We start from the raw sequence: 24,168 nt of genomic DNA on the forward strand, positions 1-24,168 counted from the left end.
CAGCGGTAGGCCTGGAAGAGAGGTGGTAGTGGTCAGGCAAGGTATAGGAGTCACCACTTCGAGGCACTTTCCATGGCAGGACTTACCCCATTGGGACAGTTGCAAGGTGCTCCAGTTGAATTGGGGTGTGTGCATTTGTAACCATGGCAGTCCGAGTACTACCGGGTGTATCGCCTTGTCTAGGACCAAAAACAAAATGGTCTTCGTGTTTAGAGATCCCGTGCGGAGTTGAATAGGTTGAGTGGAATAGGTGACCTCACCAGGTAATGGCTCACCATGAATTGATGTTACAGTGGGGATTCGCAGGTGCTCTTCAAGTTGTCTGAGTATGAAGTTTCCACCGGCACTGGAATCCACTAGAGCTAAAGTGTGGAATTCAAGGCCCTCCGAGTTAATGGAGACTGGAAGTGTCAGTGAATGAGATGGAGAAGTTAGACCTAGGAGAAGTCCTCCAGAAGATCCTAGGTCTGAAAGTTTCCCAGACAGATAGGGCAGGAGGGCAAAGCGTGACCAGGTTGTCCGTAATACAGAGATGATGCAGAGGCCTAATCTTTTTTGGTGACGCCTCTCTTTAGCTTATAGGTGACTGCGACCTAGTTGCACGGGTTCTTCCTCCTCGATAGTGGGTGCGGGAGTAGTCTGGGTAACAGGCGCTGGACGAGAGCACAGAACCCCTGATGGCATCTTGTTAGGATCCTTAATCTCCTGAGATCGCTCACGCAGGCGATGATCAACATGCCCAGCTAGGTCAATGAGAGAGTCCAGAGTTTCAGGGAGCTCACGTACCGCTTGTTCATCTTTGATGTGTGAGTTAAGGCCTTCCAGGAAAATAGCCCGCAGATGTCCCAAGTCCCAATGTAATTCCAAATACAAGGTTTTGAACTCAGTAACATACTCAGTCAGAGATCTGGTACCTTGATGTAGATGCAGGAGTGCAGATCCAGCAACAGTCTTGCAAGCAGGGTCATCAAATACAGAACGAAATAGTGCAAGGAAGCCTGTCAAGTCATTGAGAATAGGATCATTACACTCCCAGAGAGGTGATGCCCAGGCCAGGGCTTTCCCATCCAAGAGGGTCAATATATACATAGTTTTGGACACTACGTCTGGAAAGTAGGTAGGTTGCAGTGAAAAGTGCATACAGCACTGATTCAGAAAGCCCCTACATAACAGAGAATCGCCTGTAAAATGCGTAGGTGCTGGCAATGGCACAGAGAGTCTCAGAGGCAGCGCATGTGAAGTGGAAGTGGGCTTGACAGACGTCGAGGCAGAGTCCAGCCAAGAGCTTAACTGATTGAAGGTGTTAGCCAAAGTCTCTAATGTCCTTTGCTGCTCGGAGAGTCATTGGGCCAGGCCAGGGATGGCCTGGATGACTGAGACCTGAGCCGGGTCCATGGAGTTAGCAGTCTATGTTTTTGTAAGGATATGAACCCTGGGCTGAGGTGAGAGGTGTCTCTGCCCACAGGGAGGAGCCCTGTGAGCCTCACCAGTGGTCTCAGTGGTCTCAAACACAGCTGTATGGTAGAGATTTTTATTACAACACAAACAGCCCAATTTGCTAGAAACTGGGAGTAGCGATAGAAACTCGAATAAGGTTTCCAGGTCAATAATATAAATCATAGACGCCGATATATAATATAGTGTAGAAAGTTAATATATGTAGGACTACTACCGACTGGATCTGCTAATCAGTCAGACCCAACATAGGAGGAGTCACATTACTTTATTTAATAATTATTTAGAGTCTTTTGTCATATATTCAAAAAATATTGCCATGGGAAATGTCGAAGCCACAACGGGCTTTCAATTAAGAATAATAGCAGTACTTAGCTTCAAAAAATGCAGTCCCGACGTGATCACGTTTTGGACCCTTTTGGTCCTGCTTCAGGGGTTGATACTTCAGAAATCCTTAGTAGTGGAGTCACGATATTGTTCCCAAACGGCAAGCAAAACAGCGTTTTCTTATCTAATCATTTGTTGGCGGTCCTCATTAGGACCTGCACCTAATCATTCGTTGGCGGTCCTGACCCCCACAAGGCTTGCCAAAAGTCCAGCGGGGGTCCGGGAGCGACCTCCTGCACTCGCGCCATATTGCCAATATTCAAAATGGCGCCGGCGCTACTTTTGCCCTCACTATGTCATACGGGTCGTATGACATAGTGAGGGCAAAGGTAGCGCTGGGTCGTACGACATAGTGAGGGCAAAGGTAGCACCGGCGCCATTTTGAATATTGGCAATACGGCGCGAGTGCAGGAGGTCGCTCCCGTGAGCAAGGGGAACCCAGCTGCAGATAGAGCAGTCCCCCCAAGTGGAAGAGGATTCCAATGATATTGGGAGGTGATCCTGCAGCCCCCTTGAGCAAGGGGGCCCCTGCAGCAGATTGAGCAGTCCCCCAGGATGGCATGGACCCCAGCGGCAGGTCCAGAAGTGCAGTCTGGTTCTCCAGGAGTGTGTGGACCTCAGAAGAATTCCAGGAGATGGAGTCAGGTTCCCCAGGACAGCATGGACCCCAGCGACAGATCAGGAGGTGGAGTCAAGTCCCCAGTAGGGCATAGACCCCATTGTTGGCATGGACCTTTCAGTGGAGCTGAAGCGGCTACAAGGAGATGGCAAAGGTTTAGATACAACGGACCTCCCAGGCCAACACTGCCCACCAGCGCAGTCACATCTTCTCACATCGGTGAGACTTGAGATAAAATGGGGAGGATATTAATAAGACTTGATTAAGCAGGAACACAAGAGGTCCCTTCTATTCTATATAGTGGTATACTGTGGGGGCCAACAACCACAATTTGCCAAATATTAAATTTTCTTTCTTTGTTTTAGAAATGTATATTGTTGCATGGCTTGAGATTACTAACCACGAAATGGATAAGTGTACTGTTTGACATCCTATTGGCAATGTAAATAGTCATGTAGAAATATATATACTTATATAGCCTAATTAACCTGTATATGTTTGTACATAATGCTAGCCTTTGTTCACTGTCCCATTTGTTTCCTGGGGTGAAGGGAGGGAAATCCCATCCACTAATACCTTCTTCCCCAGGAGGAGGCACCAAGAGCCAAGAACATGAGGACAAACAGAGTCTATTCTAGGGGGGCTCCTGCCAGTTCAGTCCCGGATCCAGGAATGCCCCATGAAGTAAGCAGTCAAGGGGACACTACACCCACATTTTTGATAGGGTGACCCCGCCCGTTTCTTTTTGGGCACACTTTTCTCATATAGGAACCACTGTCAAACCTTTGTCTCAGTGAATTGGTCATAGATAAGTATAATTTTATCCCAGGACAAGCAGGATGCTAGTCCTCACATATGGGTGACGTCATTGATGGAGCCCTATTGCTGAAAACTTTCTGTCAAAGTTTCTAGAAACCTTTGACTGGCACTCTGAGCCCACTGAGCATGTCCAGCATGCCATGATATTCTCAGCCACAGGGGTCTCCCTTCAGTCTTCGCTTTTCCGCGCTGCTTTTGGCATTGTGGAGCAGGAGCCTGTGTGAGTTTTTCTCACATACTTTCTGACTAAAAATCAGATTTAAAAACAGTTATTTCTTGCCCATATTGGGGTCTCCTGTGTTACCACCAACCGGTGAGTAAATTTTGTCTCATTCTCACTCTTTTTATTAAAAATATTTTTCTTCTCATTTTCATCGACGGCTGTCGAGAGAAATATCGCCATGGGATTCAAAAAATGTCCCAATTGTAATCGGACTATGTCCATTACAGATCCACCATCGCCGATGCCCGGACCAATGCCGGAACCAGTTCCGTGAATACCGATGCCAGTGCCTGGGGCCCAGAACAACCAGAATTAGCATTGTTTCAACTTCTCATGAATAGATTCGATGCAATCGTTGGTGCTCTACCACCGAAATCGATTCCAGCCAAACCACATGAAGAAGTCCCTGGACGGACACCGTTTGATGATCCACAGCCAGGTCCTTCAGGACTTTTTTGACCACCAAGGTCTTCTCCCACTTCTCCTTGTAGAGAAGACCCATATGATTCCTGGGAGGACAAACATATGGATACTTCTTCTGAAAGTTTTATGTCTGACCCTTCTTCTCTGGAAGGAAGGAAGAAATCCCCACCAGAGGACTTGTCCTTCACTAATTTTGTTAAGGACATGGCAGACACAATACCATTTAACTTGGTATCTGAAGGGGACACAAGACAGAAAACTTTGGAAGTTCTACAGTTCATGGACCCTCCAAAAGAAGTCCTGGCCATCCCTGTCCACGAAGTACTGTTGGAGTTACAGCATAGACTTTGGGAACATCCATGCTCAGTTCCATCTATTAACAAGAGAGGGGACACCACTTATCTAGTCCAAAATGTTCCTGGATACCAAAAATCACAACTGCCACATCAATCAGTTGTTATTGTGTCTGCACAGAAGAAATCCTCCACTCCTTCTGGGAAGGACCACAGATTCCTGGACTCCTTGGGCAGGAAATTGTACCAGGGAGCCATGCTCAATTCAAGGATTGTGTCATATCAGCTATATATGACGCAATACTAGAGGAATCTTTGGAAACAGATGCAAGAACTTTCCAATTCCCTACCTCAGCAGTACCAAGAAGCAGCTCAAGCCATAATACACAAAGGGCTTGAAGCTGGAAAGCACGGAGTCCGAGCCGCTTATGACAATTTTGAAACTGCTTCCAGAGTAGCGGCCTCAGGCATCAGTGCACGTCGCTGGGCATGGTTGAAGGCCTCTGACCTCAGGCCTGAGGTACAGGAAAAACTGGTTGATTTGCCATGCGTAGATGACAACCTTTTTTGGTCAAAAGTACAGTATGCTCTGGCCCAATTGAAAGAACATACGGAAACCTTGCGCCTACTGTCGTCAGTTCTGCAAGATTCTGCTGCATCATCATATCACCATCCTCCAAGGAAGGAATCTCGGAAGCCTTTCTACAGGCAGAGGCGTTATTACCCTCCAGCATCAAGGGGCAGATCTTCTCACCTGCAGCAAAGATCTCAGCCCAGACAACCTAGAGCTGCTAGGCCTCAACCTCCACTGTAGACGGGACTGGCTGCAGGTTTTTGAGGCCACCATCAGAGACCAAAGCCATCTCCACAACCCAAAACCGGATCTGCCAGTAGGAGGCCGAGGTTCCTCCTTTTACATCTATTGGATAGAAAATCAACAGACCAATGGTTACTCTCAATAATATCTCGAGGTTATCAACTCAATTTTGTCTCAATTCTAAGAGATTCTCCTCCAAAACCTCTTTCACTAAGAGAAAATCACATAATTCATCTACAAGCAGAATTATCCACCCTTCTGAGAGCCAGAGCTGTAGAGCCGGTGCCCTGGACTCAGCAGGGCAGAGGATTCTACTCCCATTATTTCCTCATTCCAAAGAAAACTGGAGGCCTACGTCCCATCCTAGACCTCAGAAATCTCAACAAATTTCTGAAGAAAGAAAAGTTCAGGATGGTTTCTCTAGGCACCATGTTTCCACTTCTACAAACAGGAGATTGGCTTTGGATCTACAAGATGCTTACTCTCACATTCCAATATTCCCTCTTCATCACAAGTATCTGCGTTTCCTGGTGGGCCATCAGCATTTCCAGTACAGAGTACTACAATTCGGACTTGCCTCAGCTCCCAGAGTATTCACAAGATGCCTGGCAGTAATAGCAGCACACTTACAGAAGGAAAGTGTCCATGTCTTCCCTTATCTAGACGACTGGCTCATCAGAAGTCAATCTTAACAAAGAGCTCTGGCTTCTCTCAGTCGAACAATTGCTCTACTTCACTCCATGGGCTTTCTCATTAATTATCAAAAGTCCCATCTAATTCCATCTCACCTGCTTCAATTCATAGGAGCAGATTATAACACCATACTTTCACAAGCTTTTCTACCCGAGGATCAGGCAGACACACTTTCCCTATTGGCAAACTCGCTATACTCGAAGAAACAAGCAACAGCTCATCAGTTTCTAACTTTACTAGGCCACATGGCTTCCACAGTTCATGTCACTCCTATGACAAGACTAGCCATGAGAATAACCCAATGGACTTTAATCACAATGGATCCAAGCCATTCAACCACTGTACTCTCCAATTCAAGTAACCCACCAGCTACGTTTATCTCTAATATGGTGGGCGAATAAGGACAACTTGCGCAAGGGCCTACTTTTCCAACAACCACAGATAACTTTAACTGCAGATGCAGCCACGTTGGGTTGGGGAGCTCATATAGACAATTTCCAGACCCAGGGTACTTGGACAAAACTTGAAGCAACATTTCAAATCAATTTCCTGGAACTTCGAGCTATACGTTATGCGCTGCATGCGTTCAAAGACTGCCTTTCACACAAGACTGTTCTGATTAAGACGGACAACACAGTAGCCATGTGGTACCTAAACAAACAAGGAGGTATGGGTTCATATCTCCTTTGTCAAGAAGCCGCACAGATTTGGGACTGGGCCCTGACACATTCCATGTTTCTTCGAGCCACTTATCTAGCGGGTATCCACAACGTAGTTGCAGATCGCCTCAGTCATCAGTTCCAACCACACGAGTGGCTCCTGGATCCCTTAGTAGCGACCAGGATATTTCAACATTGGGGGCAACCAACAATAGACCTCTTTGCATCACGCCTGAATCACAAAGTGGACAAGTTCTGCGCTCTGCACAGACAGAAACACCAGCCAGACAAGGATGCCTTTGCTCGCCCTTGGAACTCAGGCCTTCTATACGCGTATCCTCCAATACCGCTCATAATCAAAACTCTAGTGAAGCTACAATAGGACAAAGGTTCCATGATACTCATAGCCCCGTATTGGCCTCGACAAGTATGGTTTCCCATACTTCTAGACCTCTCGATCAGAGAACCAATTCACCTGGGTGTAGCTCCCACTCTCATAACTCAGGATCAGGGTCGGTTGTGCCATCCCAACCTTCAATTCCTATCCCTGACAGCATGGATGTTGAAAGCTTGATCTTACAACCACTCAATCTTTCATCCAATGTCTCTCAAGTGCTTATAGCTTCACGTAAACCTTCAACACGAAAGAACTATTCTTTGAAATGGAAAAGGTTTACTTTGTGGTGCACCCAAAAGAACATTGACCCTTTCTCCTACCCCACAACTTCTCTACTAGACTATTTATGCCATCTTTCAGACTGTGGTCTCCAGACTTCATCTGTCAGAGTACACCTAAGTGCAATCTCAGCTTACCAAAACAAGATGGGAGATGCACCAATATCCATACAACCTCTTGTCAGTAGATTTATGAGAGGTTTAACTCAACTTTAACCACCAATTCAGCCACCAGTCACAGAATGGGACCTTAATCTGGTCTTAACAAGACTCATGCATTCTCCTTTTGAACCTATGTCTTCCTGTGATCCTAAATTTCTTACATGGAAGACCATCTTCCTCATAGCCATTACATCAGCTAGAAGGGTTAGTGAGTTACAAGCACTTGTTACATACTCACCCTATACAAAATTCTTACATGACAGAGTGGTTCTCCGGACACATCCAAAATTCCTCCCCAAGGTAGTTACGGAATTCCACTTGAACCAATCCATAGTTTTACCCACATTCTTTCCAAGGCTCATTCTCACCAAGGAGAACGGACCATACATACCTTGGAGTATAAGCGTGCGCTAGCATATTACTTAGACCACACTGCAGTCCACAGGAAATCCACTCAACTCTTTGTTTCTTTTGATCCAAACAAACCAGGAAAAGCAGTGGGTAAACATACTCTCTGCAATTGGCTAGCAGATTGCATACAGTTTTGCTATGAAAAAGCAGGCCTTCCTCTCCAAGGGCGAGTAGAGGCGCATTCAGTAAGAGCAATGTCAACCTCAGTAGCACACTATCGTTCAGTGCCAATTCTTGACATATGTAAAGCAGCAACATGGAGTTCTCTTCACACCTTTGCAGCTCATTACTGTTTGGACAAAGAAGGATGACAAGATTCAGCCTATGGACAATCTGTCTTAAAGAACTTATTTCCAGTTTAATCCCAACTCCTTCTACATCCAACCTGCTGTGATCTTCGGCTGCCTCATTTTCACCAACAATACTTCAGTGTTGCTTCACTACAAAATGGCTCAGCCTCTAGCTTGCTAATCACCCATATATGAGGACTAGCATCCTGCTTGTCCTGGGATAAAGCAAAATTGCTTACCTTGTAATAGGTGTTATCCCAGGACAGCAGGATGTAGTCCTCACGAAACCCACCCTCCACCCTGCGGAGTTGGGTCCGATACGTTTTATTATTTTATTTTTGATAAAGCTTATTGCTACATACGAGACTGAAGGGAGACCCCTGTGGCTGAGAATATCATGGCATGCTGGGCATGCTCAGTGGGCTCAGAGTGCCAGTCAAAAGTTTCTAGAACTTTGACAGAAAGTTTTCCGCAATAGGGCTCCATCAATGACGTCACCCATATGTGAGGACTACATCCTGCTGTCCTGGGATAACACCTATTACAGGTAAGCAATTTTGCTTTACCTCACTATCTTTTCAACAGGGAAATATTTTTCTCAAAGTAAAAGTAACAGAATAAAGGATCTATTTGAAAAGTTAAGACTTGTCCTTATTTTATATTGTATGCATTTAGATTTAACCGTCATGCAAATTTTTTAGGCACAAATGGAAAGGAAAGAGATTATTATTATTTTGTGTTCTGATGCATAAAAGAATCTCACATTTGCTATAAATCGGAGAAATGAAACTGGGTTATTTACTTTCTATTGAGAATTTCTTTCATTTTCTAATATCTTTTTTTCAGTGCTTGCTGTTGCTGTGAAACCTTTGCTTCATTATGCAGGCAACAAAGAGGGAAAGGTAAATTTGTTCTCTCAGATAGTCTTTTCCTAATATTCTTTATTTATATGAAATCTGCTTGCCTAACATGATTCAGCTTCTCTGAACATTTTCTTTTCCAAACACCTATAAAGTATTTGATCATTTATTGCACTGTTGTTTTCTTGTTCACCAATTAAGCTGCTTTCTATTTTCATTAAGTGGTAGGAACATAATGAGAAAAATGAATGACAAGCTACAGCAGCCTGAACATTTCCAGACCTTCAAGAATTCCTGATTGTTAAGAGCATGTCTGATGTATATTTAACATATTTTTAGGGTCTTTCATTTTCTATTTAAATCAATTTCTGGATTTTTCCAAAGGTGAAAATTGGTTTAAACTGATTTTCATCCTAATTTTATGTGACTTGAAGAGTTGCAGATGTACCATTTCATCAGCTTTTGGAAGTGGGGGCAGGCAGAAGATCCTGCTGTATTCAAGTCCCACTCTCCCCCACCCTCAAACAGCCAGAATATGCTTCAGACCTGCTCCCAACAGCAGCTTCACTCTTCAACAGGCGCCAAATATACTCAGTTCTATGTGACCTCATTTCCCGCATCCCCGGCTCCTGTAGAAGAGTGCATCTGCCATTGCAAGAAGGATCAGTCTACTGGTTTACCATTGGAAGAGGGCTGGAGCCAAAGCACTGACCAGAACATGGCTCTACATTCATCCACAGAAACCAAAGACAAGTGGCTCCTCCCCACCAGAGGTACTTACCCGCAGGCTCCTTGCCTCTCTGTCTCCGCCAAGACTCCCAAGTAAAGTACAAGCCTGCACTACAGAGCGTGGGAACATGAGTATTCTGCTGAAAATGGAAGAGGGACTTGTCTGGAGTCACCACAACCGGTAAGGCTGAATAATGATCAGTGGAGGGAGATTTTGTAAAGGGGAGAGAGAAGCGAAGGGATAGGGAGGAGAGGCTTAAGAAAAGGGGGTTCTGGTGGGAAGAGGGGGAAGGACATTTTTGGAAAGAAGGGAGACAAGGAAAGAATGGAAGGAGAGTGGGATAAAAAGGGGAAATGCAGGGGAAAGGGGTAAAGGGATCAGGGTCACTTGAAGAATCATTTGAGGGAAGGTTCTATAGCCGGGCTTGGAGGGAATGGGACAATGGGGAGGCTTCTGTCCACCAAAATAAATTCTAATATTTTCTCAGAAAATGCTAAGTCATTTTTTTCCAATAATTTTCTTTCAATTTTGTTCTTCTCATAACAAACCCTGCTAATTTCCCTGGAAAAAAATAAAATTCCAAAATGAAGAGCCCTGTATATTTTCAAGTTCTTCAATATTTCCTAGACATCTTTCTGTAACAGAATGGAGGAGAATGTGAAGAAAGAGAGATATATATAGCAATAATATACACATAAATGAGCCTTCATATCATTCTATTTATGAAAAATTGCATTGTCAGGAAGCTCCGTGATTGTCTTAATATTTGCCCTGAAACCCTGTATACAAATGACAAACTCTGCTGATTTTTTGGGGGCTAATATCTTCTGATGCTAGAATTCTGTAACATCCTCCCATACATACTGTCTTTTCTTAGAATGAACAATGGAGTATATTTACTAAACATCATATGTACAGAATACAAAGGACCTTTTTGGCAAGTGGTAGGGACATAACACCACTTTGCATGAATATAGATACGGCATAGATCGCATACCTTCAAACATTTATTTATTTATTCCTTTTTCTATACCGACATTCATGGCACATCATATCACATCGGTTTACATCAAAACACAGGAGAAATACATAGAACAGGGGTAAAAAACTTGGATGGTGATGGAGTATTAACATTTTTGTAAAACCATTTAGAGTATAACAATTGTGAACAAAACCAAGGGTGGGGAGAAGAAGAGGGTAGCAGGGGAGATGAGGGAGGGTTACTTAGGACCAAGGGAGAAAGCATTATAAAAGTATAAGTATATAAAATATAAAGATATAGTAAAATAACATCCATGCCTTAAGCATTTATGACCCCTCAAGTACTGTGATCTGCTGATCATGATCTTCTGGAGGTATCATCTTTTCACATCATTCATTTAGCAGAAGCAGAGGACAGAGCCTTCTCCATGGTTGGCCATGTTATGGAATGTGATCCCAGAATATCTTCAAGTCAAACATTTTACCTTCCATTGTCTTAGGTACAAACTTAAAGGTGAATTTTAAAAGCCCGACACACGCTGAAATTAGGGGATGCGCGAATATGTCAGGCTTGTGTGCACTGAGCAGATTTTAAAAGTCATTCAGATACGCGCAGAAATGCCGCTGTACACACATCTCTGAACTTCTCAGAAAGGGGCTGGGCCTGGGTGTGGTCTGGGTGGGGTATGGATGGTGCATGGGTGTTTCTGGACTTTCACTGGAAATTTGCACCAAAATGCTTAAGCAATTTGGTGTATACCGAGGCTCCCAGCTCCCTTCTGCTAAGGATGGCATGTAAATAAAAAATAATAGCAAAAAATGAGCCATTTCGGAGGGGTTTAAAGGGTCTGGCCTAACTGGGTAGGAGCACAAGATGGCACCGGCCATCCATTGCTCCTACCATGTGACAGTGGCCGACCAATGGCACCGGTAGCCCCTGTGACATAGTGAGGGCAAAGGCTATCGGCACCATTTTGAATACCAGCAGCCGACAGCCCGAGTGCAGTGGATCGCTCCATGACCCCCGCTGGACCACCAGGGACTTTTGGTAAGTCTTGCGGGGGGGGGGGGGGCGGTCAGGAGGGTGGGGGGTTTATTTGTTAGATACGTTGTATTCGTGGGGGTTCACCATACGTTTCTTGACCCCACGAATACAACGAATAGGGACATATACGTTGCGGATTGCCAATAATTAAAAAATGAATGCACACCCCTAGTATCCTGCTTGCTGCTTGTCTCGACCCTTGGCTCATCTTCAGTCTCTGCTGGCTGCAGCCTGCCCTGACTCCTGGTCTGTTCCACGTCCTGCCTATCTGCTGCCTGTCTTGATCCAGACTGCTCCATTTTCACTCCTTCCGGGAGACCTCGCTTAAGTCCAAGCGGCTCGGGTCCTCACTGGCTTCTCCTGTGGGGACCTCGGGCTTCCAGTGGTGAAGTTCCTATTGGTCTCCTGGCTCCAACCTCTCCTCCGCTTCATAACTTCAGGACAACTCTTCAGACTCTCATCTTCAGGAGACCGCACATAAGTCCAAGCGGCTTGGATCCTCATAGGCTACTCCCGGGAGGATCTCGGGCTTCCAGTGGTGAATATTCGGTTGTTCTCCTGACTTGACCTGCCTCCCAGCTATGACCTCCACTGTGGGCCTTCTCTCAGTGTGCTAGGGATGTGCAGAGGGACACCATACATTGCATTCAGGATTCGGATTCGTCGGGGGGCAGATATGTTGCATTCGGCCGTATGACGCCCCGATACATTAATACGTTGATTTCTATTCGTTCCCCCACTAAAATTAAATTAACTACAACCCCCCACCCTCCTGACCCCCCCAAGACTTACCAAAACTCCCTGGTGGTCCAGTGGTCCAGCGGGGGGTCCGGGAGCCATCCCCTGCACTCACACCCTCAGCTGCCGGTTTCAAAATGGCGCCGATAGCATTTGACCTACTATGTCACAGGGGCTACCGGTGCCATTGGTCAGCCCCTGTCACATGGCCATCGGCACCATCTTGTGCTCCTACCATGTGACAGGGGCTGACCAATGGCATCGGTAGCCCCTGTGACATAGTATGGGCAAAGGCTTTCGGCGCCATTTTGATTACTGGCAGCCGACAGTCCGAGTGCAGGAGGTTGCTCCCGGACCCCTGCTGGACTTTTGGCAAGTCTTGTGGGAGTCAGGAGGGTCCCCCAAGACTTGCCAAAAGTCCTTGGTAGTCCAGCGGGGGTCCGGGAGCAACCTCCTGCACTCGGACCGTCGACTGCCATTGGTCAGCCCCTGTCACATGGTAGAAGCAATGGATGGCCCCAAAGCATCAGCACATACATTAATGTCTTGACGCTCCAGCAAAAAAGTTAGCTATACCTTTTGATTTGTAGCTAACATTTCAGGAATAAACTCGGCTTGCAGTATTTATTTGGACAAGCCCTGCTAATTAATTTAGATTGAATTACCTAGGCATGTGCTGTTTTGCATATGATTTGCAAAATTCATGTATGCAAATTGATGCAAAGCAGCTCATCTTAATAAGGGCATATTTTGGGGTAAAATATCACATGATATCACTACTTTATGGGCACATTATGTGATAAAAGTGTTTTTTTTGCATGATAAAAATGATTTTCATGCAATAAACGCTGTTTTATGTGTGTTATATCCTTATTTCATCTTAGTAAATGTATTCCTACTTTTGAATATTGCCAGTTATGTCTCAAAGATATCTTGAAATGTGTTCTCAGATAACTAACATAACCAGATATAATCAAAAGCATATAGCTGATTAAGTGCCCCCACAGACAGATACAAAACAGATAAGCCAAGCAGTTGATTCCTCACTCCCTCTTTCTAAGTATTGCCAAGGTTGGACCCAATAGCCAAATCTCCCCTTGCCCCAAGTTGGCAGAAAAAGGAAGTGGTATTGTTATTGTGGTGGACAGAGATACATACATATTAGAAATAAAGAGACAGCTAAATGATGACAGATATTATTGGCGTTCACCTTTGTATCTTACCAGTCATATCCAGCAAATGCTGCAAAATGCTGTGTGGCATGATTTTGAATGTGGATTTTTTTAATAGCTGAACATCTGCGAGTACCAGTTTTGTATATACTTCCAAAGATCCACAAGTCAATCAGTCAACCACCTGGTAAACCGATAGCTTCTGCAAAGAATTCTTTATTAGAACTTTTGTCTGTCTTCCTGGATTGCTTTCTCAAACCTTACGTGTCTCAAGAATGATCACATGTGATAATGTATCTAGGTTAAAATTTGTACAGGATGTTCATTTGACATTGGATGTGTGGTTAGTGACATTTGACATTGAGTCAATATATACTTCAATTTCTCAAGAAAAAGCTTTATAAGTTGCCACCCAGTTCCCACCAGGAATCCAACAGAATTTGTGATAGAACTTGTGAGTTTAGCACTATTCCATAACTATTTTTTAAGAAACATTTGTATATAAAAGTAATTGGACATCTCAATTAATATGTTAGCATATTGATGATTCTGTCATTTGGCAAGGTACAGAAGCTGCATTACTTGAGTTTTTTGGAAGGTTGAATCTTTAAGATGCTTGTTTAAAGTTCACTCTATCATCATCATGATAAAGCTTCATTTTTGGATATGTTGATTTTTAGAAAGGGTGAAAATATTAACACAAGTAGTTTCCAAAAACCTAAAGTCAGAAATAATTTATTGAGGTATGAAATTTTTTATCCATCTCAGTTTAAAATGATTCTGCCTATCAGTCAATTTTTGTGACTGTAGCATTTGTGTATAGACATTGGTGATTTTTAAACATAATGCTAAAAATATTGGGGTGACTTTTTTGGATAGAGATCACCCCTTCTCATGTATTAAAAAGTCATACTGTAAGGCATTATATTTGATTCAGGGTTTTTTTTTGACTCAAAGACAGAAGAATGTGTCAGATCATTAGATTTGTGGGTTAAGACATGCTACAGTTTCTTTGCTGATTTTTGCTTTTATAAGGAAACAGCCAGTTTTTCAAGGTCATCCTATTTTTCAGGCACTTCCGTGGTTGTTTTTTCAAGAGGAAGAAATATTAAAGAAAATGTAGTGCAAATCTGAATTGGTTAAAACTCACAACATATCTTCCTCTTTTTTGACACAGTTATCACTAAAGGGCAGTTATCTATGTGGTATTTGTGCTCATTGTCCTCTTGCCTTAAAATATGATACTGTTTCATTCAAATCTGGTCACATAATTACTTTAAAAAATGTTAACAATTATAGATCTACTTTTGTTTATTTGATTGAATGCCCTTTTCAACAGTACTAAGCAGGAAGAACAAAAAGATTGTTAAAAACAAGAATGATAGAATATACAGTAAGATTTGTATCAAATACACAGAAAAATGATGCATCGATGGTCATTCATTTTATTCAACATCATCATTCTTTTCAAGACATTCGATGGACATTTATTGATTTTGTATGGGTTGACTGGCATGGGGGTGATCGGGGCCAGCTTCTGCATCAGCAAGAAAAGGAATGGATTTATTGTGTACACTTTCTTCACTCTTTGGGTTTGAATACTGATCTTGATTGGAGCACTTTTTTTAAACATCTTTAAAAGACAGTGTAGTTTATGTGTATTGCAAAAAATGGTTTATGGCATTGTAGTTTTGAATTTTGAAATGTCATTTTTGCCTATCGTTTATAAAATGAAGAAATATGGGATTGAACAATGCACTTTTTATTGGTTACAATGAGGTCCAATCAGAATCGAGTATTTGATATACAGAGTTTTAAAGTGATTGGTTGGAATGATTATTTAAACATCTGTATTTGATTTTATAGTTATATCTGAAATGGATGAGTAATACTGAGAAAAGAGAGCCAGATGCCATCAAGCAGAGCCCCTGAAGCAGAAGATACAGCTTTGAAACATGATATCATGTTAGGTACAGTCATTTGGAATGGAAGTGTTTTTAAATGCATATTTGAAAAAAAAAATGATTTTTGAAAGTTTTTGGGACCTATGATTATATTTATGTGGCACTGAGAAGGTGAATTTGAATATCTTGTGCTTGTCTATGATGGTCCCAGTTCTGACATTAAGATTTATAATGAAAAAATGCTTGTTGAATGCAGATTTTGTGGCATTGCTCTTTTCATCATTACAACTGTTATTAAGAGGGCAATTTTCATAGCAATTTACTCTGGTAAAAAGCATTTTACTCCTGTTAATTGGCTATCTGAAAATTGCTTTCTTTCAATATGTGCTTTGTTCCACAATGCATGCATACTTTTAGCCTCATTAAGTCGAGATATTCCTAGGGCCCTGTTCAGATCTGGGAGGAAAGCTACTCAGGTAGAAGGCATTTTCAAATATGCACCTGTACTTTTCTAGCAAAATTCTACCTAGTAGAAAAGCAAGTGCAATCAAGAGTTCTTTCCTTGTGCCTGTGTCAAGTTTCAAACCAAAATTTCATGTGCAATTTTGCTGTAAAAATTGGTACAAAGCCCACAATTAAAAAGTTTACTCAGAAAGTTTGAAAATTACACAGTCCCTATATCTTCCTGTTTGGAAGGTACTTATCAATTATTAATCAGTACTAGCAACCCATTTGAAGTTGTTAGTGCCTTTATTAATACACTGTTCTAGAAATCCTAGATAAGCACAACTTCTTAAAAGTAAGTATCCATTTGCTAGAGTTCTTAATCCTTTAAGTAAATCAAAACATATACAGTATATAATTTTTTCTACCTTGGTTTTGCAAAGGGAAAAATATTGGTCATTAATATTTTATTTTTACAGGATTTTAAATGATAGATAATATTAAACAGATAAAAGTAAATGTTATAAAGCCATCCTTATTTTTATTTTGCATGTGTAGCATCAACACATTTAAAAAACAATGGAAATATATATTTCTAATTATATCATACGAACATAAGAACACAAGAAATTGCCATGCTGGGTCAGACCAAGGGTCCAACAAGCCTAGCAACCTGTTTCCAGCAAAGGGCAAGCCAGGCCACAAGAACCTGACAATTACCCAAACACCAAGAAGATCCCATGCTACTGATGCAATTAATAGCAGTTGCTATTCCCTAAGGGGTAGATTTTAAAAGAAGCGCGATCAGCCTACTTTTGCTTGCGCATCAGACTCAAGCAAAAGTACGCTGGATTTTAGTAGATACGCGCGGAGCCGCGCGTATCCACTAAAATCCTGGATCGGCGCGCGCAAGGCTATCGATTTTGTATAGCCTGCGTGCGCCGAGCCGCGCTGCCTCCCCCCGTTCCCTCCGAGGCCGCTCCGAAATCGGAGCGGCCTCGGAGGGAACTTTCCTTTGCCCTCCCCTCACCTTACCCTCCCTTCCCCTACCTAACCCACCCACCCGGCCCTGTCTACACCCCCCCCTTACCTTTGTCGGGGGATTTACGCCTCCCGGAGGGAGACGTAAATCCCCGCGCGCCAGCGGGCCTGCTGCGCGCCGGGCCGCGACCTGGGGGCGGGTACGGAGGGCGCGGCCACGCCCCCGGGCCGTAGCCACGCCCCCGTACCCGCCCCCAAAACGCTACCGACACGCCCCCGGAACGCCGCGACGACCGGGCCCGCCCCCGACACGCCCCCGACACGCCCCCCTCCGAGAACCCCGGGACTTACGCGAGTCCCGGGGCTCTGCGCGCGCCGGGAGGCCTATGTAAAATAGGCTTCCCGGCGCGCAGGGCCCTGCTCGCGTAAATCCGCCCGGTTTTGGGCGGATTTACGCGAGCAGGGCTCTGAAAATCCGCCCCTAAATAAACTTGATTAATAGCAGTTAATGGACTTCAAGAACTTATCCAAACCTTTTTTGAACCCAGCTACACTAACTGCACTAACCACATCCTCTGGCAACAAATTCCAGAGCTTAATTGTGCGTTGAGTGAAAAAGAATTTTCTCCAATTAGTCTTAAATGTGCTACTTGCTAACTTCATGGAATGCCCCCTATTCCTTCTATTATCTGAAAGTGTTAATATCCGATTCACATCTACTCTTCAAGACCTCTCATGATTTTAAAGACCTCTATCATATCCCCCCTCAGCCGTCTCTTCTCCAAGCTGAACAGCCTAACCTCTTCAGCCTTTCCTCATAGGGGAGCTGTTCCATCCCCTTTATCATTTTGGTTGCCCTTCTCTGTACCTTCTCCATTGCAACTATATCTTTTTTGAGATGCAGCAACCAGCGATACAGAGGCATTGACATTTTCCGTTTTATTAACCATTCCCCTTCCTAATAAAGGCATTCTTTTTACTTTTTACTGTATTTGATTATTAGCTATAAAACATTGTGGGCCGGATTTTATAAATTAGCGCGATCGCGTACTTTTGTTCGCACACCAGGCGCGAACAAGTGTACGCGGGATTTTAATAGATACGCGCGTGCCGAGCCGCGCAGCCTGCCTCCGTTCCCTTCCATTCCCCTACCTAACCCACCCCCCCCCCGGCCCTATCTAAACACCCCCCCTACCTTTGTCAGCAAAGTTACGCCTGCTGGAAGCAGGCCGGCTGCCCCGCTCCGAGTTCCGGTCCTGGGGGCTGGTCCGGAGGCCGCAGCCACGCCCCCTGAACGCCCCCGGGCTGAAACCACGCCCATGGCGCCACCCCCGAAACGCCGTGTCACTGCTGGCACGCCCCAACACGCCCCTGACACGCCCCCGACATGTCCCTCCATGCAAGCCCCCCGGATTTACGCGCGTCCCGGGGCTTGTGCGCGCCGCCAAGCCTATGCAAAATAGGCTCGGCGCACGCAGGGGGGTGTGGGGTAGGTTTTCGGGGGTACACGCATATCCTACGCGTGTACCCCTTTGAAAATCTACCCATTTGTGTGCAATGGATGAAAAGGGATATAGTTTTTATCTGTCAAAAACATTAAAGGGTTGCTGACAGTATTAAACAAAAGTTGGTTATGAATACTTTTGGATTTTACATAGCTGGTCTCTTTCAGCTTGGATTGTTCTCATATTATTGTCTTAGATGTGGCACTGCATTTTTCATATTCAAAATGAAGTTAAGGCTTAACTCCTTCAAGTTTCCTTATTGAAACACATTATAATGTTATCCATACAACAATATTTAAAAATGTGAAGGTTCACTACCAAGCAGTCAACAAAATGGTAGTGCAAAGTCAGAGCTCCATTTTTCTTGGCCAAACACTCTTTATTTTGTGAATACCACTACATGCTTGCTTTCTAGCTTTTTTTTTTTTTTCAGGGGTTGGGATTGCTAGAAATGCTGAATAATTATAGCAACTCCAACTTGGAGAACAAGCCTCTGACTTTATAAACTGAATATTTATTTAATTGTTTATTTTGATTTATTTCTATACTGCATATCAAAAGTCTGTTTATATATTCATACATACATAATGCAATTTAAAATATTAATCCCTAAATTTATCATTTTGCTATAAAATTGTGAAAAATAGTGCCCGTGATAAAAAAAGGGACATTGTTAAGGTCATTTTCCTGATACAATGTGGGCTGTGAGAGAGAGACCAAAACAGACTGACAGACTGACTGACTGACTCTCTCTCTTTATATATCTCTCATATTAGTAAACTATTTATACCACTGAAAGAGAGGCAACTATTAACTCAGGTTGAGGTTTTGGTGGTGGCCTAGGTTTTGGGGGGGCAGTTTTACATGCACAGTCAGAGGTACAAACAGCACAGTGAACATTTGATGTGATTTGGAAGGGATGAAAGGTACACAAAGATGAGATTTGTACATTGTACTCTCGACTTATCTTGATAGCAGCTAGGTAGAGAGTGCATCAAGCTAGGTCGAGTGTACATTGTACAAATCTCATCTTTTTATACCTTTCCTCACTCAAAATCATATAACATCTTCACTGATGTCTACAATGCTGTTTTTACCTCTGACTTGTGCATGTAAAACTGCTCACCAAAACCTAGCCTACCACCTCAAGAGTACATTGTACAAATCTCATCTTTGTGTAACTTTCATCCCTCCAAATCACATGAAATGTTCACTGATGTGTACTGTGCTGTTCATACCTGTGACTGTGCATGTAAAACTGCCCCCAAAAGCCTAGGCCACCACCAAATCCTCACCCCAAGTTCAGAATGCCCCCTCTTATAGTGGTATAAAAAGTTTCCTAATGTATGTGCCTCCCTAGAGGTTTTCTCTCTCTCTGTCTGAAACAACATTTGCCATATTTCTGGCATAAATCTGCAATAGCATGTGTTATGCTATTACATGCAATGTTAAGTGCCCCTCATTTTCATAAACTCCCATTTGACTACATTTGTGCAATTTGCATATGCATCACAGGCGTTATGACATTGTCATGGGTGTTAGAGCCCTAATGCCTGCAATAAGGTCCTAATGTGATTTGAAAAATGATCCCCTAAATTTGGCACTAACATAAATTAAAACACTTTTCAAAGTAATATAAACCACAAAAACAATAAAAATCAAAATATTGTAAACAACTACAATTATTACAGACTACAAGACCACTCCCACTGGTCTGTCAAGCCTTACAAAACAACAAACAAAGGCCTGGATTTATCAAAATGCACTAAATACCACATGTGATAGAAAAAGGGGTGTGTTTTATGGTAATAGACAGTTTACTGCAATTTGTACTAATACCTATGTGAAGAACTAAGGGGGTCATTTATCAAAATGCGCTAAGGTGTTTTCACATGCGATCGCACCATCTCATATGGTGCAATGGAAATCCAGAAAAGAAGAGGAGTGGGCTGGGTTTGCCAGTCTGTGAAGTGCTATTGCACAGACTTAATGCTGATTTTAACTACACCTTTTTCAGTAGTGTTAAGCTGTTAGTGCATTTCATCTGAAAGGCCTGATTTTAGTAGGTTTGAAACTCCAGCTGTGAGAGAGAGAGAGTGAGAGAGAGAGAGAGAGACTACCGTAATACCTACACCCTAGATAGATATTTATATCTCCATGGGAGGCCCACCTAGTAACTCAAGGTGAGGATTAGGTATTAGTGAAGGGGTTAGGGGCCACTTTGACATTCAAAATGAGATGTACAAACAAAACAGTACTCTCTAGTGAAGATTTGATGACCCTCGGAGTGAGGACACTCACCCAAAGATGAGATTTGTGCAATGTTCTCTCAGGTTGTCAAAGTGGCCCCTAACCCCTACACTAATACCTAAACCTCACCTCAGGTTACTAGGTGGGCCTCCCATAGAGATATAAATACATATCTAGGGTGAGCATATTGTGGCTAGTCTCTCTCTCTCTCTCTCATATTGAAGATCACAACAGGGCTTTGCAAAATGGTAAAGCCTGCCCCCAAGATATGATGTGAAAGCACATTTTGATAAATGACCCCCAAAAATAGAACAGTAAAATCTTTACAAAAGTTATGTATCAACAATACTTAAATACTATTGTCTTCAAAGTTTATTTATCAAAAACATTTTTCCATAATATGTATACTTTATCACAATCTTCATCACAATCTTAAAGCACTCAATATCTAACTTCTTGGCATAGCAAAGTTGAATGGCTTACAGCCACCCTACAATTCCTTCTCCAAAATCAGCACACTTAAATACAGTGAGAGAAAGTGTTGCGGTCTCAGTCGCCGCTACTCCGCCCGAGCCCTTACCTTCCCTGCTGGGTCCGGGGCCTTGCCGCGATCCGCGGGATTCGGGGACGGCTGGGCCGCATGGTGATGGCCTCCCCGCATGCGAGACGCTGCCGAGCTCCGCGGGGCTCCTCCCCCTCGGGGAAACGCGCGCGTGCGAGGGCTGGGCTTTTCACGGTCCTGCACCCGGATGTGCTGGACCGCCTCCCCAAGTGACGTCAGCACCGGCGGGCTATTTAAATCGGCACCAGTCCCCGGGAAATTGCCTTGCAACGCGGTCACCTTGTGAGTAAGTTGCTGTTCCTGGAATCCCTGTTCCTGCTCGCCAGTACCAGAGTTCCTGCGTTCATTTTTGCCTGCCTAGACCTCGGACTGCCTTCTCGTTTTGATTCCAGCTGCCTGCCTAGACCTCGGACTGCCTTCTCGTTTTGATTCCAGCTGCCTGCCTAGACCTTGGACTGCCTTCTCGTTTTGATTCCAGCTGCCTGCCTTGACCTCGGATTGCCAACTCGGTTCTGCCTCCTACTCCATACCCTGACCACGGACTGTTCCTCCTCGCCAGCGGTTCACCTAAGTCCCAGTGGTCCGGGTCCCTACGGGCTCCTCCCGGGGGGACCTCGGACTTCCAGGGCGAAGACACCTAAGCCCTAGCGACCCGGGCGCCAACGGCTTCTCCGGGGGCGTTTCGGGTTTCCAGGTGAAGATCAGGCCTCTGCCTGGCGTTCTGCCTCCCGGCTGTCCTCTCGACGGTCGGCCCAAGGATCCACCCTCTAATCACAACAGAAAGAGCAATTATGGAACTCCCTACCCTCAAAACCTAAGACTTTAAGCAAATACTAGAACCTCCAAGAAAGGAATCAAAACTTGGTTATTTCAACAAGCTTTCCCTTAAACTATAATTTCTTGAGCTCCTATTTAAAAATGTATTTTTCTGACTAATTTTAGATGCTCTTTTAAAGATTTTAAGATGCTATTCTTTAGTTTAAATGTTTTAATAAGTATTTTATGTATTTTATGGTTATGTTTTTAATTCTGCTGTTGTTAACAAGTTGTAAACCGATGTGATTTTTTTCTACGAATGTCAGTATAGAAAAACTAATAAATAAATAAATAGCTCATCTCTCTATTCAAAACCTTTGCCACTATGAGACTTAAATTATTTTTTGATGGACAGGGCAAAATAGGGAGTGATCCTTCACTTGTTAAATGGGGTTCAACTTGGGTTCCACCAGGTGTTATGGATCCAATTATTGCTACTTTTTTGGAGATGGTGAAGCAAGATCTAAAGGACATTATATGAGTCTCATATAATAGACGCAGGGCATTGATTCAGCTCCAGACTGACACCAATATTGTTATCAAAACAGCTGATAAAGGGGAGTTACCATCTCTCTCTGAGTGTTCCCTGGAACCAGGTACTTGCTCCTCGAGGGACTACTTCATTCCAGCTCCTGGGCTGCTTCTAAGACTATTGTGTGAGTGTTACCATCAAGGTTCTGTTCCTGAACTCTGCATACCCTGCCTACTCACTATATTCAGTTTCTCTACAGCTCAGTTATCCAGGATCACTGTTCCAGTATCTGAGGGACTACAGCCCAGCCGGGCTCTTCCAGCTCACTACTGCCACCTCTGGTGGTTCCATATACTGTTTAATAAAAGAACTAGTGTGTGTCTGTCTCCATACTCTGAGCCTGACCGGTGGTCCCTCTCGGGATCTTCCCCCGGGGGCGTGGTCATCTGCTACCAGCCCAAGGATCCACCCACAACTACCACGAACACTAACAGCTGAATATATTTAGATATCTTAAAGTTAGCCAGATAAGTTTATCTGGCTAACTTTAAGATAGCCCTATGATACGACCAGAGTTAAACGGATAACGTATCTGGCTAACTCAGTTCTACCTGATCCACCCATTCCCCTCCACTGACTTTTCCAATTCCTATCCACCTCACTAAAATCTTAAATATGGTCCCTGTCAGCTCATGCAACCCTCACCCCCAAAATCCCTCTAATGTTAAAAAAACAAAAAACACGTAGAGCCCGATATTCAAAAATCTTAGCTGGATAAGTCACTTATCTGGGTAAGTGGCACCTGCTGACCATAGTTGGATATTTAGCAGTGAAACTTAGCCGAATAAGTCCAACTTATCCAGCTAGGTTTTCTTTGAATATCAGGCTGTACATGTTTTTTTCTTTTTACATTAGAGGGATTTCGGGGGTGAAGGGTGCATGACCTGGCAGGACCATATCTAAGATCTTAGAGAGGTGGGTAGCAATTGGCTTGAAAGACACTTTTTTAAAAAATGTGACAGTATCACTTAACCGGACATCTTTGAAGATATCCGGTTAAGTGATAGGTTATCTAGCTACACAAAAACATGTCTAAAGTTATCCTGTTAACTCATCCGTTTTCAACTAAAAGTCAACTAAATTAGCTGGTTAACTTAGTCCCGCCCCAGATCACCTTTTTTTAATCTGGTGAAATTATAGATGGATAATGACTTATTCAGCTATAATTTAGACAAATAAGTGGTCCAATATTTAAAAGTTGCAATTTAGATGGATTACTTTTGAGTTATCCATCTAAATGATATCACTTTATACTTATTCTCCGCCTTATCTTCTTTCCAGCTTGTTGCAAGCTTCCAAGTTCTCTGTTCCCTGTTGATTGTAACTTTTGACTTATTCCTTACCTACTGTTTATCTTTCGTTTAATTGAATTGTTACTCCAGTTATACCCTTGTTAAATGTAAACCGATCCGATATGGTTATTTACTATGAAGGTCGGTATAAAAAACTGTTAAATAAATAAATAAATAAATAAATAAATGGCTTTGAATATGGACCTCAGAGCCACCACATTCCAACCACTGGAGGTGAGATGGAAAAAATAAGTTTCACTCTTCCTAGCCTTCCCAGGGCAGGGATTTTATCCCTCTTTGAGCAGGACTAGGGAACAGGAAAAATCTCAAGAATAAAGTCCAAAGTTCTTCAAACAAGCCAAAAACTGAGACATGCTTACAAGCCAGGATGTGAACTGGAAAAGTGTTATCTCACATCCTATTCAGCCTG

The sequence above is a fragment of the Rhinatrema bivittatum genome, chromosome 1, assembly GCF_901001135.1.
Source record: "Rhinatrema bivittatum chromosome 1, aRhiBiv1.1, whole genome shotgun sequence".
Taxonomy (NCBI): domain Eukaryota; kingdom Metazoa; phylum Chordata; class Amphibia; order Gymnophiona; family Rhinatrematidae; genus Rhinatrema; species Rhinatrema bivittatum.